Source organism: Manacus vitellinus, unplaced genomic scaffold (assembly GCF_001715985.3).
Source record: "Manacus vitellinus isolate BGI_N305 unplaced genomic scaffold, ASM171598v3 scaffold_20_pilon, whole genome shotgun sequence".
In the NCBI taxonomy this organism is placed as follows: Eukaryota; Metazoa; Chordata; class Aves; order Passeriformes; family Pipridae; genus Manacus; species Manacus vitellinus.
This window is the reverse complement of record NW_021939471.1, coordinates 9,690,272-9,704,816: the sequence shown is the minus strand read 5'-3', so window position 1 is coordinate 9,704,816 and position 14,545 is coordinate 9,690,272. Positions and strand designations below refer to the sequence as shown.

Genomic DNA, 14,545 nt, shown 5'->3' with positions numbered 1-14,545 from the left:
TTGCAAGACTCTCCTCCACACTGGTGGCTATGTCAGCCATCCAAAACAAGATGTGAGGAGTGACCAAGAGATGAGTCTCTTGGTCCTAAGGACACCTATCAAGGGAGGTATTGGATGCAGACATAGAACTGTACTCTGTTCCCCTAAAGAAGCACAAGAATGCACCTGAATATCAACACTACTTTGCTTTCAGGGACATTTTTAGCACACCACTTCAATTTTTTTTCCTAGATTCAGTGGTACTAAGACACTTCACTGGCACCTTCTACAAGTTATAAATTAGCAATGGCAATAAAACAAGGCAGCCATTCCTGGGCTGAACCTCCCACCCGCAAACATGGCAATCACCTCTTAGCCCCTTAAAACAAGCATCTTGTATCTCTAGTTCAGACCTGACAGCTGCAGAGTACCAGCCCTGTGCTTGGGGCATAGGAGCCACGGGGAGTTTGAAAGATGCTCCCTATTATTTCCTGCAGATGGGACAATTGCCTGTGACTATACTAGAAAAGAGAGAGGTTGTCTTCACCTCTGTAGGAAGCCAGCTCCCAAATTTAATAAAGGTTTCTCCTTCCAACCGCTTCACTGAATACAACAGCAACACTTGTAACAAAATGTCACCTGCTTTTCAAGTACAAACTAAATGAGCTTTCCTGAGAAAATAATTGCCAACTATTAAAAGGCTACTGTTAGAGCTCAAGAGGACTGTTAAAATACAAAGAAAAATGTAGCACATTCTTCCTGAATTGATACTTCAAACGAAACCTATTTTTGTTTTGAAATGTGGCACTAGAACAACGACCGGTTGTTTTTGTAAAGTTTCAGAGTGAGAGCCATGCAATCATTTCCCAAGAGCAACGTATCTTTGTTGTTCATGGAAATACTGGGAAAAAAAAACCCAGGTGAACCAGTCGGTCTCTGCCTTAGTCAGCAGAGGAGTCTCAACCCATCTCTTGTCAAGTCCACACTGGGGAATGCCCAGCCTGGGACCAGACCAGACACCTCTGCTTCTGTAAGATAGTCATTCCCAGGGAAGAGCCCCCGTTTACCTAACTTCCACCTTCTTAGTCCTCATTACAACCTCAAATCTTACAGCAAACAGAAACTTACTTTTGCTGTTTTGTTAAAAGCAGATTTTAAACAACTATTTTCTCCATAAGAATCAATTCCTGCTCTTGCCATTTTGAGTGCTTCTTGAGATGGAGCAGTTTGAAGGATCAGCTTTGTAATATCCATATGCACAGCCAGAACTGCATCTCTAACAGCCCAGAACTGCCTCACACTATTACCCCTAGTGTCCAAATGCCTCAGGCCCATAACCTTGAAAATTCCCTAGAAAGGCCTGGAGTAGATTTTCTCTAGCCATATTGCACTGAACTTACACTGCTGTGCTCTCCTTTTGTTTAAGTATCTGATCTTTTCTGTCATCACTCTGTCTTGATAAATGTCTGGATGCAACACTTTCAGTATACTTCCATCTCCCAGGAACACAAGGTATTAAAGCACAAACAGTTTCATCTTTGCATGAAACCTTTGCAGCATGTGTTAACATGGAAGACTACATCATTCACTGACACCATTTATCCCTCGGCCTGAATTACAACCAGGCATGTGCAATGCTGCCCTAATTACGCTGTCTAGAATAGCTGAGCCATGTTCATTAAAAGAGAAGTCAAATTACTGAATCTCTCATCAATCTGGTTATTATTTCAATGACCAGGTCAGCATTGAGACTGTTTATGAAAAACAGAACCTGAAGATGGTCTTACCAAGGACACAACTGCTCCCTTGCAAGTCACAACCTCAAACACGTTGGAGATGGAGACTAGCAAAGCAAACACCGTGGAAGCACATCTCCTCATGTCAGAAAGCAAAGACTTCACAAAACAAATGGTGAGAAGGAGATGCATCTACTTACTGCGAAGTGTCCAAGGTGTAGTTCTAAAGAGCAGACATCCTTCAAGCTACTGTGGAAAAGCCACTCTTGGAGACCAATCCTGGCACTGGAAGGTTAGTGCCAGCCAAGGCAGTCTTGTTTGCACCAGTCACAGCAAGGTGGCACAAATGGCAGCCTTTCCCCAGCATGCAGCTGTGTCCGAACACGGCAGTGGTGATTCCCAGTGTCTGACCAATCCAGGTCACATGCATGCCTGGCCTGGCAATCCTGCCCTAGAACTGACCAGAGCCTCACAGCACCTCAGTGACCATCATCCACATGCTAAACCTCAAAATAATGCCAAACTCCAACTTACCAGTTTCATTGATGAAGCAGGTATATATTTTTTAAATCTCAGAAAATGTAACAACATACATGACAAAATTCTATTCTATACCCCTTGAATTAAACTTCCTCAAACCAGAAGACAAAATGAAGAGGATCTGGTCTCCAGACCAGTGATCCAGAGCTAGAAAGCACTATAATTAGAATCAGGACAGAGACTGAAGACCCGGAGTTGATTGCAAAACTAATTAGCTAATGTTATTACAAAGTAACAGAGAATAACCAAGAGCAGAATCAGACTCTACAGCAATCTAAGCAAAGGACAGTTTAATAACTGTACTTAGGATAGGTTTTAAAGGAAAAAAAGAAATCACTTTATGGATTATATTTCATCCTGGGCAATATCCATACATCTTGGACTTAGCAAAATGGCTTGGAGAAGAGGGTTTCATCATAGTAAACACAGCTACTTCACAGCAAGATTTATTAATACATCCAAAAGAAAGAAAGAAAATCATTTTGTCACACTATATACAGATAATACATACAGTGTTTTATACACATATTACATCAGTTTTTACACAAGAAAAATATACATAAAAATGTAAACTTTTGTATACAAAAACCCTTAAACAAATTAAACAAGGACCAGATAACAAAAGGAGACCAATCTATCATCATTTAATTGATTTTTTTTTTTTAATGGTAATACAGTACATTCATTGAGAAGTATGAGGAACATGTGAGCCAACCTTTCCTATTTAAAGGGAAAGTACAAACACGAGCTTTCCTACCCGCCCCTGGAATGCTGTCCGTGAGCCTCCAGCACTAGAAGCAGTAGTGCGAGTTGCCATTGCTGCCAGGGACCCCGAAGGAAGGGACCCTTCTTCTTGGGCATCTCCATGCACCACACTCTCCAAAAGCGACACATCCGCAGCAGCCACCTGGCCTGGGCTTTTTGTGCGTATTAGCTAGACCTCCAGCTAATACCATGAGACGGGGTGCGGCAATGCAAGTTTGTATGTTCCCTTTAAGCAGTCATTAAGTGGATTAGCTTTGCTGGAGTAAGTTGCTTATTTTTCCCAATGTACGGTATGCTGAACACGTGTCAGGGATGAGAGGGAAAAAGGAAGGGGTGTAAGAGACTGCTAATCCTTGCTACCATGCAGTTACTTCAAAATCAGGTACATTTGCAAGCTACAATTCACTGGTTCAAAATACACTGCCTCACCTTTGCTTTCCCACTGCAACTTGTTTACATTTTAAACTCTAGTGACCGAACAACTGTATGAGGCTCTTTGTTACAAGGCTGTTTCTGATATCAAAGCATGATCAAGCTACCTTTAAAATGACACCAAACACAAACTTCTCGGAGACAGCCTTAAAAAGAGTGAGCGTTCCCTCTAAGCACTTCAGATTGTCCATTTGCCACCTTCTTTTATTAAATCTAGGATAAATATATTTACCCTTAACTGCAAAAAGGATATTGGTTGAGCTTTTGACATCTGTTTTGCTCCACTTGTAGATAAACATTTTTGGGAATTGGAGGGGGGAAAACCCCAAAAAACAAACCCACAACAATAAACCCAAATTCTAAAACCTCAGGCATCAAATAAGAAGGGAATTATTTAACATGTTGGTGAAAAAACAGTTGCAGAAACTTGTTGGAAACCACCAGACGATAGATTCCAATGAAGGCTCCTCACATTAAATAAGTTAGACTGGTTACAGACATCTTCAATAAAAACATCCATCCTCCACAAAGTATGTTAAAATGTAACACAATAGTGATGCACTGGTATTTCTCCTAAAAAGGACAGAAGGACATGAAATCTCCTTAGTGATATCAGTACTACTGAATGTAGGAGGTGAACAATGATTTACAAAAGTAATGACGGAAAAAGTTGTGTAAAAGAAACCATGAATCATTAATTATAATTGGATAAAAGGGGGATGGGGCAGAATGCGACTACAGTATGCCTCAGAAACACCTGAAGAAAATACTTAAAAACTTGTGTTTCCATTTCTTTCTTAGGTCCATCTAAATGACGGTGGGACTAAGGGCTTGTCTGCTTGCTTTTGGTTTTTTGTTTTCTCTTTTTTTCTTTTTCTTTTTTAAACTAACAACCCTTCTAGTAAAAATTCAAAAGACAATTACAAATGGCTTTAGATAATTAAAAGTCTCCTTTTTAAAATAAAACTTTGATAACACATTTCTCCATATCTTCTATATAATGCAGCTTCAGTGAAAATAAGTCATAAAGGGACAGCAATTTGCAAAAAAGTGTGGAAAAAATTGCCAACCAAGGTTCATAACATATACATATGTATATGCAGGACATCTACACTCTATATACATATTTAATATATGTATGCATGAGTATATATCAGGAGATAACCAACAGGTACATTCTCCACATACATAAACTGAAATAGCGTAATAGACGTGTGTGTATAAATATACATTATACACACCCAGAACACAGACATACCCATACACACGCCCCAACATATGTATTATAGAAATCATTGTGTATGACTGCATGAAAGCTCAGATGGAACAGTGCACCAGTTACCTTTTACTAACAGAAATTCAAGGAAGACAAAATTCCATGGTTGAATTGTGGCCAAGAAAAATTGTGTCATAGCCATCCTGAAAACATGGAATCCAGTATGGCTCGATGACAGAACTGGAGCAACGTTCTCCATTGAAACTGAAGCCTAAGTTACACAGCGCTTAAATGTGACTGAGCAGGTTGCTGACAGCTGCTTTCTGCTAAAAGGATACAGAAGCTCCATTTAGCCAGAAAACAGAAAATATAACACTTAAAACCACAATTTACTTGCATAAGCAAGATCACCCAATACACAATTAGATGCAAAGTGCTAGCATGTTAATGGTCAACTCTGCACACTGTTTTAAAACCTGTTTTATGGTAAAGTGTAACAAACTGTGTTTCTCTTGATGTCTGATGACAACCCCACCGCTCAGAGCACAGGGTTGCCTTCTGCTTACTGCCTGTGTTATGGGAAACACAAACCCAACTCCCTTTTTCTTCCTGGGGCTGAAAACTGGAAAAGATAATTTTTGTTGGGTAGGGTTTTCTCATTTAGACCATTTAAATATGATGCTGGGTTAACCTTTTAATATGCTAGGGAGCTTTGCATCAGGTTCTATGAAAAGTTTGTATTCATCTGCAAATCAATCGCAGTTGTACCGAAGCACATCTGAATAGCTGGGAAATTTTGCATAAGTTCAAGCAGGTGCTCAGGGCCCAATTCAGTTGCCACTACAATCACCAAGAAAATTTCCCTAATGCATAAGCAGAGCTGGATTGGGCCATTAAAGCTGATTGCTGCTAGCAAGAGAAACTGTAGAGATGCAGGGACAAGGAGGAGCTGGAATGGAGGCAATGGAGCAGAGAAGCAGAAGAGGTTGGCATTGCAAGAGGCCTCAACAAGTCTTTATATAACACAAAGGCAGAGAGGTACCAAGGAAACTGCACTGTGACACTGTGAAGGCTGAGGTAACACAAACCAACGGTGACCAAGATCAGATCAGTCACTGAGTCATCGAGGTCCCTCAGAAGAATTAACAAAAATTCGTCTGGCACAAGGGCTTACCTGTTACACATGTTACGTGGATAGTCCCTCTCTTTAGCTCACACACTGACTCATGTTACAACTAATGTACATGTGTGTGACACAACGTATAGTCCATCTATACATCTGTATGCACGTATATATAGATTTAGACTGATTGCATTCATATGTATTTATTGTACATCATGAGGGCAAGTCCACATTCAGCCAAGTGCTACCATTGTCTCATATACAGATAATCTCTCTGTACAGGTATACACAAAAATGGGTCTATTCTTCCCCATAAAGGCATAAAGATTTATGCTCCTAATTCGCATTACCACCAAATAAGCAGAAGGAAAGGCCTCTGACAACTTCCACCTCCCTGCCCTTTTGCCTGTATGCATATGTGCCAGAAACAAATCGTGGGGAGAAGGAAAGGGGGAGGGATGTCTGGGGGGTATCAACAAATGATAGGGAGGGGGGATATAAAAAAATTGAAAAAAAATTTCTAATTTCTGTGCAGTATTGGAAGCTCTGTTTTTCTTAACAGGTTTTTAAAGTCACCAGGATCATCATAATTACAAGTGATACTGTATGAATAAATAACAATTAGGTTATTTTCTCCAGCCTAAATAGAACAGTATGAAGAGTAAGCCAATCTGTAGGAATGTTTCTGATTTCTCACAATTTCAAGTGAGAACTCCCATAAAGAAACCTTCCTTCTCCAATTATGAAAAAACAGGTAAGTGGCCACAATCAAATTCAGAATTTCATAGCACAAGTGAAACTCCCTGGACTTCATGTTTTTTTTTGTTCTGCAATCCCACAACAGCAATTTTGGGGCAAAATGGATATACACAAAGATCCTCATGAAAGAAAAATATCTACTTTGAAGACAAAACCCTTTTATGGAATGGAGACCACTCCACAAACGGTGCCCCTTACAACCTCATTGGAAAACACAAGTACACTGATTGACAACATTTTCCAAGTTAGACCACAGGAGATTCGGGTATTAATTTGCAAAGATACAGCAATTCTCATGCCTCCCCATCCCACCAAATGCAAACCTTCCCATTCAGTTTCTCCCAAAAAACTCATTTCTCCCATCATTCCTCATCCCCCCTTTGTTTTATTTAAAGGCTGTCTTTGGGAGCTTGGTATTTTCATGGCATTTTAAACAGGGCTCAATGCAACTCATTTGAAAAACAGTAAAATTGACATGATATCAGAGTTAGCCTTATAACAGAAGATTATATAGTAGAGAGTTTCAGTTATTTATACAACAGTGAGGACATAACAACCCCCTACTAAATAATCACATTTCTACAATACATTCCATCACCTCTCAACTACTTTTCTCTTTACAAAACTATGACCTACATACAATATACACATTCGTATCGCACATACATCCCCCCCAATGCATATTTTTTGTGTGTATATATAATACATACATGCACACAAGCAGTCTAATTCTATTTATAAGTCACAGTGGGAATTCCTTTGTGAGGAAAGGAGGGGGAAAATTCCTGAATAAGACACTGTAGATTCCTAATGTTCCAACTTTTCAAATTCCAACTCACAGAGCTAACTGGAAATAAATACATTAAAAAAAAGAAAAGGTCTTACAAACTTGGTTCACGACTTCCAGCTACAGTAGTTGGATCTTTAAAATTTGATCTATTTACCCTGTAACTAAATTTCTAATCATAGGTACAAACCACGGATAAATTATTGCAGAATGTAACACTCAAATTTTAAAAAGAGTTATAGGAACAGTAATATAAGGGTTAAAAAGAGTTCTATACTTGTTGATACAGGATACCATTTTATTTTATTTATATATATATCTATATATAGATATAGATATCTGCAAGGTAGCAAAGAATAGCTGTACACCTTGACACGGCAAAGATCCAGTGTAAAAAGGTGCTTCACTAGTTTGTTTTTCCAAAAAAGCTTGTATATAATTTTATAGCTATTAAAAACACATATGCAACATAATTCATTACACTCAATACAGCTTTAGTATAAAACTTATAATTTATGAGGTGATGTTAATAGCATAAATTAATATACCATTTCTCTTAAAATCTACAATAAGTATTCTGAAAGCTCATTGGGGAAGGGTATCTTTAAATAAAAAGTTTAAAGCTGAGCGTGATGAAAAAGATTCTGTATGTTGAACTTGAGATGAGAGCCCCGAGAAGAGAAAGAGTCCATAAGCCAGACATCGTTGACTATAAAACTGAACAAAGATTTCTCCTTCTTGCGCTCTCACTTAGGTGACGCTCTACCTTAAATTATTATTTACTTTTAAAACTATTTACTTTTTTTTTCTTCTTTTCTTTTTTTTTTTTCTTTTTTTTTTTTTTTGTTAACTGCCCTTATTTCCACAAGGAATCCCTGAGACATACCCAAAACTGTACAGTGAAGGTCATCACTGTTCAGAGAAACTGGTTCAACCCCTTCTGGTAGGATGTAGCTATTTTGCATGAGAATCAAAATGTCCATCACTTCAGAATTAATCTATTTGCACCAGAACCAACTACACTGTTTAAGATGCAGGTTAGAGAGTCATTTCAGGGTAAATCAGTCCACTCCAAGGTAGAAGCCAATGCCATCGCAGTTAGCTACATCAGAGCAATCTGCACCAAAGTTAAAGTTTTCCAGAGGGTATCTGGGAACGTTACCTATCCCGAGTTCATCTCCGTGGGCACCAGCTGACAACGACAGAAAGCAGGTTAAACATTAGCATTACTGGACCAAGTTCAACGTGCCTATGTGGTCGACACGCGGGCACTCTGGACATCTCGCTGTGTGTGTGTTTGGGGACTGGCAAGGGGAAGAGTATGAAGAATGCATTTTTCTACAGCGAGTAAATACAGTTTTATGGTCAAAAGCCCAAATTTCATCCTATTCACTTCCAAACCAAATTCTGTGACCTAGAGTAGACTGAAAAGGTGCCAACACTTACTTCAAGGAGACATACAAAGAAAGCCTTCTCCAACTATTGCTCTCAACATAGAGCCACACCCACTTTGTCCTTTCATGCTTCCGCTACATTAACTTATTCCATAGTAGCTAGAGAAGGACTACGTGAATGCAGAGTAAAACAGGGGAAAGCAAAGAACTCAACAACAATGAGAAGTACCAAAACAGCAAAAGGAAAAGCTCCCAAAATAGTCACTACTGTGTTGTTGCTTTTTTTAAAAAAGAGGCTGAAGACATGAGAGAGAAAATTGTTTTAAGATGCATCTTTTTAACTCCTTCTCCTCCACCAAACTTTTCTTCCCAACAACAGTGTTTTTGTCTACTTTTAAAGACAAGACCAAAACTTTACCCGACAAGAGCTAAGGTCTCTCATGACCAGACTTCCCCTAAAGTCCAAGTTTAAGTTTAGTAAATATAAATATAGATTTTTTCACCAACCCTCCTTACTTTTATTTGGGTTTGTGCGTATTAAGAAAGAATACTTCAAATTTTTCTTTGTGACTTTCTACTGACACACTTCTCAAAAGAAGAGGAACTTCTGAGAAGGTAAACTCTTGCTAAAAGTACCTGTATATTCACTGCTAGTGTGTGCACTCCCATGATCAATGTTGTATCCTCAGCATCTAGTTCATGACATATTAGTGTGCTATGAAACATCTCCTTACTCACTGATCTGAGAAATACTTTGATCTACTGCACTGTCATTCTAGCATCCAAAACGTATGTTATGAATTGCAGTAATCTCTCCTCCCTTTCATTTTACAGTCAGATTCACTTAGAACTATGGAAGACTTACCAGTTGGCATTTACACTGGAGAAGTGTCTGAGAATGGGAAAATAGAAGCAAGAATGATGAAGAATGTTGAGTGAAAGGAAATAAAGGGGGTACAAGAAGTAGCCCACAAATTCCCCTTATTAAATGTTACCCAAAAGATCAGAAAGACCTTGTGATCAGAAGATGAGAAAGACCTAAAGATCTGGTCAGCACATTAGCCCAAAACTATTCCTTCAGTTGCTGTTTCTACCACCACTGGACCTTGCACAGGAGACTCCTTCCCATGTAAAAATACAAAAGCAAAAATACACCAATTCCACCAGGGAAGTTGCCCAGACAGCCACACAAATATCTCGCTGCAGAAAATCACTGCAGGTAATTTTTCTATTGTTTGTCTGCTGAAAGCACCTCCTGCCACTGTCTCTGCACCCCACAAGTCTTGAAAGGTCCAACTACAGGTACCTGGATCTTCTAAAAAGGCTTCCCTCTTCTCAGCCCAAAGGCTCATACTGTTGGAGAATTCATGAGTGGATTTAGCTCAATGCAGCACAAAGATAGGGAGAAATACCCTTGGAGGCCTGCCAATACCTACAGGGAAATGCAGCAGCAAAGAGGCTGCAGGAGCTCAGGGAGCTGGTGTTCAAAAGCAGTGTAGGTAGCCACTAGGGCCAGCTTCTCAGGGAAGACATCTATCCAGTGTTTATTGTACACTTTTGTAGGACTCTTCTAGCAACCAGATTCAATCCCAGACTATATTTAGATGTGGTTACAGCAAAACAAAGCTTCGAACTGAATTTGGCTACTGGTTTGCAGGTTCAATCCTAGGCTTTTTGTCTTGACACCTAAAGCCAGTGGCATCACACCATGCCTAACAGCTCACAACAGAATGTCCCAATAGTCATGTTTCTCTTTAAAAAAATAATTAAAAATTAAAAAGCCACTTCCCTTAGCTTCTCTTTGCTACTAGGTACAACTCTCCTTTGAGAGAGAGTTGTTGAGAGATTTTTTCTGATTTTTGACTAGCAGGTGATAAGATTCTCAGGGCTTTCCAATGCTTTCCGAATGAGAACTGCAAATCCCCATTTTCAGTGGGAAACCTAGCTCTTGCCATCTTTTCCACAGTACCTGAGGCAGACCTGCAACTGTGCTACCTCTTAGAATTACCAGTGTGCTCAACCATAGGGAGAAGCATGCTACTATAACAAGAATGGATCTAAGTAAGAACCTGGAGGAACTGGAAGGCAGGAGGAAACAAAATTACACATCTTTTCCATCTTCTTGCATCACACATACATCATCTTGTATCATAATAATTATGAGGGCAAAGAACAAATCAGTTTTGAGCTATCTAAGCACATATGGCTCCCCTCAGAGTTGGTGTAAAGTCTTCCCAGGTGAAAGAAAACGTCAAAGTACATGGTAAAGAATGCCTTAAACACCAGGCCAGCATGAAGCTGTTCCTGATAAGCCTCCATACACTGCTAAAATTCATCTTGGGTTAAGTACTTCTGTACAAAGACTAATTGAGGTGCTATTATTGCCAAAAGTGATGTTACATATTCTATTCTATGTCTAATTTTTTTTCAGTTCTTTACAACTCAAATCTTATGTAAAGAAATTAACCTTTAGGTTCAACTAGACTTATTCCATTTGTTAACATGTAAAGGGCACAACAGGTATTAAGCATCTCAAATCAATGAACTGAAATTGCTACACTGGCTCTTTGGTGAAAGTGTGATGAGAGTGCTAATTGCTGTAAGAGCTGATACTCAAAAACCTTTGTGAGGGAGCATAGATTCTACTTGGGAACCACATAAGTAACAGCCTCAAGGACTACCTTAACCAGACGTGCAGTATTTCCCAGAGGAAGAGGTATGAAACATCTCTGACTGCACATACCCCTCAATTGGATCTCTTGCATCCAACAGTAAGACACTGATGCACTGAAGTCAACAGGCTGTGTGGGTATAGAAGCCCACCTGGAATGATCCACCTTGTAAAGCTAAGATCAAGACCCGTAACTGCTTGTTAGGCTGTAAGCATGACATTGGTGGCATTGAAAAAATGAGAGGTGAACCAGAAAAAGGCAAGAGTGGTGGCCCATTTCAGAACACTGCGTCAAACAGGACAGAGGGATTCCTATTTCAAATGTATACAAACTGAAATTTATTTTTAAAAGTGCAGCTTTATTGCAAACTTAGTTTGCTCATTGAAAAATGTTATGCAGTCACTTTTGAAGAGTCATCAAGGGATATACAGAAATGGAAATCTAAGTGGGGGAAGAGAGTTGATATCCTAGGCTACTTTATAGAAATGCAGGTACATAAAGGCCATTGATTTCAAATGGGAACTGTGGACCTGCACACCTCTGACAGCTTTTGAAATTCCCGTCTAGATCAACACATAGATCAGGAGTTGGGTTCTGTTCTGAGTTAGATCAGTACAAACTCAAGGTGACCTTAGACGAAAAAGCTCCTTTGTAATTTATACCAATGAGACCAAGGAGAAGTTTGCACTCAGTTCCTCTCCTCCCTTTCCCCCCAGCATTTTCTAAGAAAGGGAAATGTGATGTGGGGCAAATATACTCTGCACTAGTTTAATGGGCACAAGAACCATTTCAAGACCAAAGTCCTGAAACCAATGTACAGAAATTGACACCCTCTAAAATTATGTGAATGCACAAAAAGATTAAACTATTTGGTATACTAGTTCTCCACTCTTTTTCAGTCATCTGAACAAACTGAAGAAGGTATATGGACACAACAAAAATCATTTGTAAATCAAGCAGTTGTCTCCTCAACAAAGTATGGGTAACATAACACAAAAATAAATAAAAGCCTTATCAGATTTGCCTCATTCACAATTCCTCAATCAGCAGGACAATCACAAGCAGGATTTCATAGGCTTCAATTAAACTTTTTATGTGATTTAAAAACATTTAAAAGTTACAAACATATTTAAATCACCACTTAAAAATATTCAGCTTATATTATTCAGATCTATTTTACCAAGTATGAAATAATGACTTCATAACAACAGAAGCATGAAAATAATTTTTGTTTCCTCCACCCACATACACTTGCAATTTCAGAAAAGGACATATGCATCATCCACGCTCTTTTATATTTAAAGAGGAGAGATCTTTCAAGAAAAGACGGATAGTATGATTGCTACAATAGTAAGACACAAGACCTATCCCATTTAAATTCTGTTCCTTAGGAAGATGGAAGGAGAGGTTTGGGTCAGAGATTTTGGTGTGTGCCTGACTGCTAATAAAATGAATTTCTATAGCAACTAAACTTCGGTCAATGATCCTTTGCTCCAAAAATTTATTAGGCCTCCCTATCACATGTGCTTGGTTATCCCTTAATTTCCTGAAATAGACTACAATACATGTAGGTAGGACTTTTTCCTGTAAGGTAGAATGAAATCCGTCTTCTACAGTAAAAGGCTGAAATGAAGAATATTCTATTTTCTCTCATCTGCATCTCAGAAACAAACCAAGAGTAGAGATTTGTTATATTAAATAGGAGCTACTTTTACAGTCAAAGTCAGAGTACAGTAGCAAATTTGAGTCCTCTAGAGTCACAAGCAAAGTCCTTTGTTTCCTTCTTGATAAGAAGATGCAAGTAAACACCTCAGAATTTCTGCTGTTGTTATCTCTTGGTTTAAAAAAGGTAAAATTAAAAAATAAAATTAATTTAAAAAATTCTAAAACCTAGCTGATTCCTTTCTTTAGGAACTGAAATTACTACCAAAGAGTCTGAATACTTTCTTTAGCAGGTGATCAGTACAAACAAAACCATCCTGCAGACAGAAGGAATTCTTACCTATTTTGCTTTAGTGATTTCTCTTTTGGTTAGCCATGACTGCTGATAGGTACCTGCTAGTTCCTTACATACATTCAGCTTCCCAAACAGAGGATCAAATCCTACACATGTCAAAAAAACTATATGGCTCTCAGGGGATTAAAAACTATCCAAGGAAGTCTCACTAGCTAGACATATTTTGAGAAATGCATCCATTTGAAACTTGCAAAGGGTCTGACCTAGACTTGTGTGGACAGGGAGAATACCAACCAAATTCTTCCGGTTTCAGCTGGGCAATACCTGTTAGCCTGTCAGGCAAAGAGTTCTGGACAAAGACACAATTGAAAAGGCAAATCATCAATGCTACAAGGCCACAGTAATTCAGCAAGGAAGGGAACTTCTGCACAGGAATCTTCAGGAATCCATGGTCTATTTCAATCCTGTTTCTTTTTTTTTCCCTGGGCTAACTTCATATCAGCCTTCAAACTGATGGGCAACCAGTCAACTGATCCCTTTGCTACTCAATTAATTACAAATCATGATAATAAAAAAACCCCAAAATCAGCATGCAGTAAGAACAGTGACCAGTTCTGGAAGGGGACAACTCCCACTTCTTCACCAAAAGAAGAAAAGGAATTCTGCTCCCTGCACCCCAAACATACACACGCACACAGAGAAGGTCAAGAGACTATTTTAAGAAACTGCCAAACTCATCCTTGAACCATGATCTTGATTTAGGACTTCAGCGCACCATTTTCAAATCAATGTGTGCAGCCAAGTTTTCCATGCCAGATGCTACCTTTGGAAAAAAAGTAAATTAAAAATAAAATAAATAAAACAAGAGACTTCTTCCCACTGGAAAACTTTCTACCAGATGCTAATGGGATAGCAAGCACTGATCTGAACCCTAGGGAACAGTAAAATGCATCAATGATCTGAGGTATCTTCCCATTTCTAGGTCTTACTGCTAAGATCAATTACATCCAGTAACTGTGCTGTATCCTTAAGGAATTATTGGGGAACGGTGAACCTGCCTGCAATAAATGAGCACCAGTGCATAACAAGCACATGTGAACGCTACAGCAAGGTTCACAGAGGGCTAACCCTGGTCAGTACTGAAGCAGGGGTTTTCTTCTCAACCCCCTCTTAAAAAACAGGGAA

The 14,545-nt window shown here is 39.0% G+C and overlaps 1 protein-coding gene across 5 annotated transcripts in view; it reads right to left on the bottom strand.

The window, feature by feature from the left end:
* Positions 1-2,687: 2,687 nt before the first annotated feature.
* INO80D (INO80 complex subunit D) overlaps positions 2,688-14,545 on the bottom strand; it is a 45,775-nt gene continuing 33,917 nt past the window's right edge. For 3 of the 5 annotated variants that reach the window (XM_018071812.3, XM_018071810.3, XM_008931086.4), the window contains one exon: positions 2,688-14,183. The gene's annotated coding sequence lies outside the window, so the exon portion shown is untranslated. The remainder of the gene's footprint in view (positions 14,184-14,545) is intronic. The other 2 variants (XM_018071813.3, XM_018071814.3) reach the window with 2 other exon arrangements.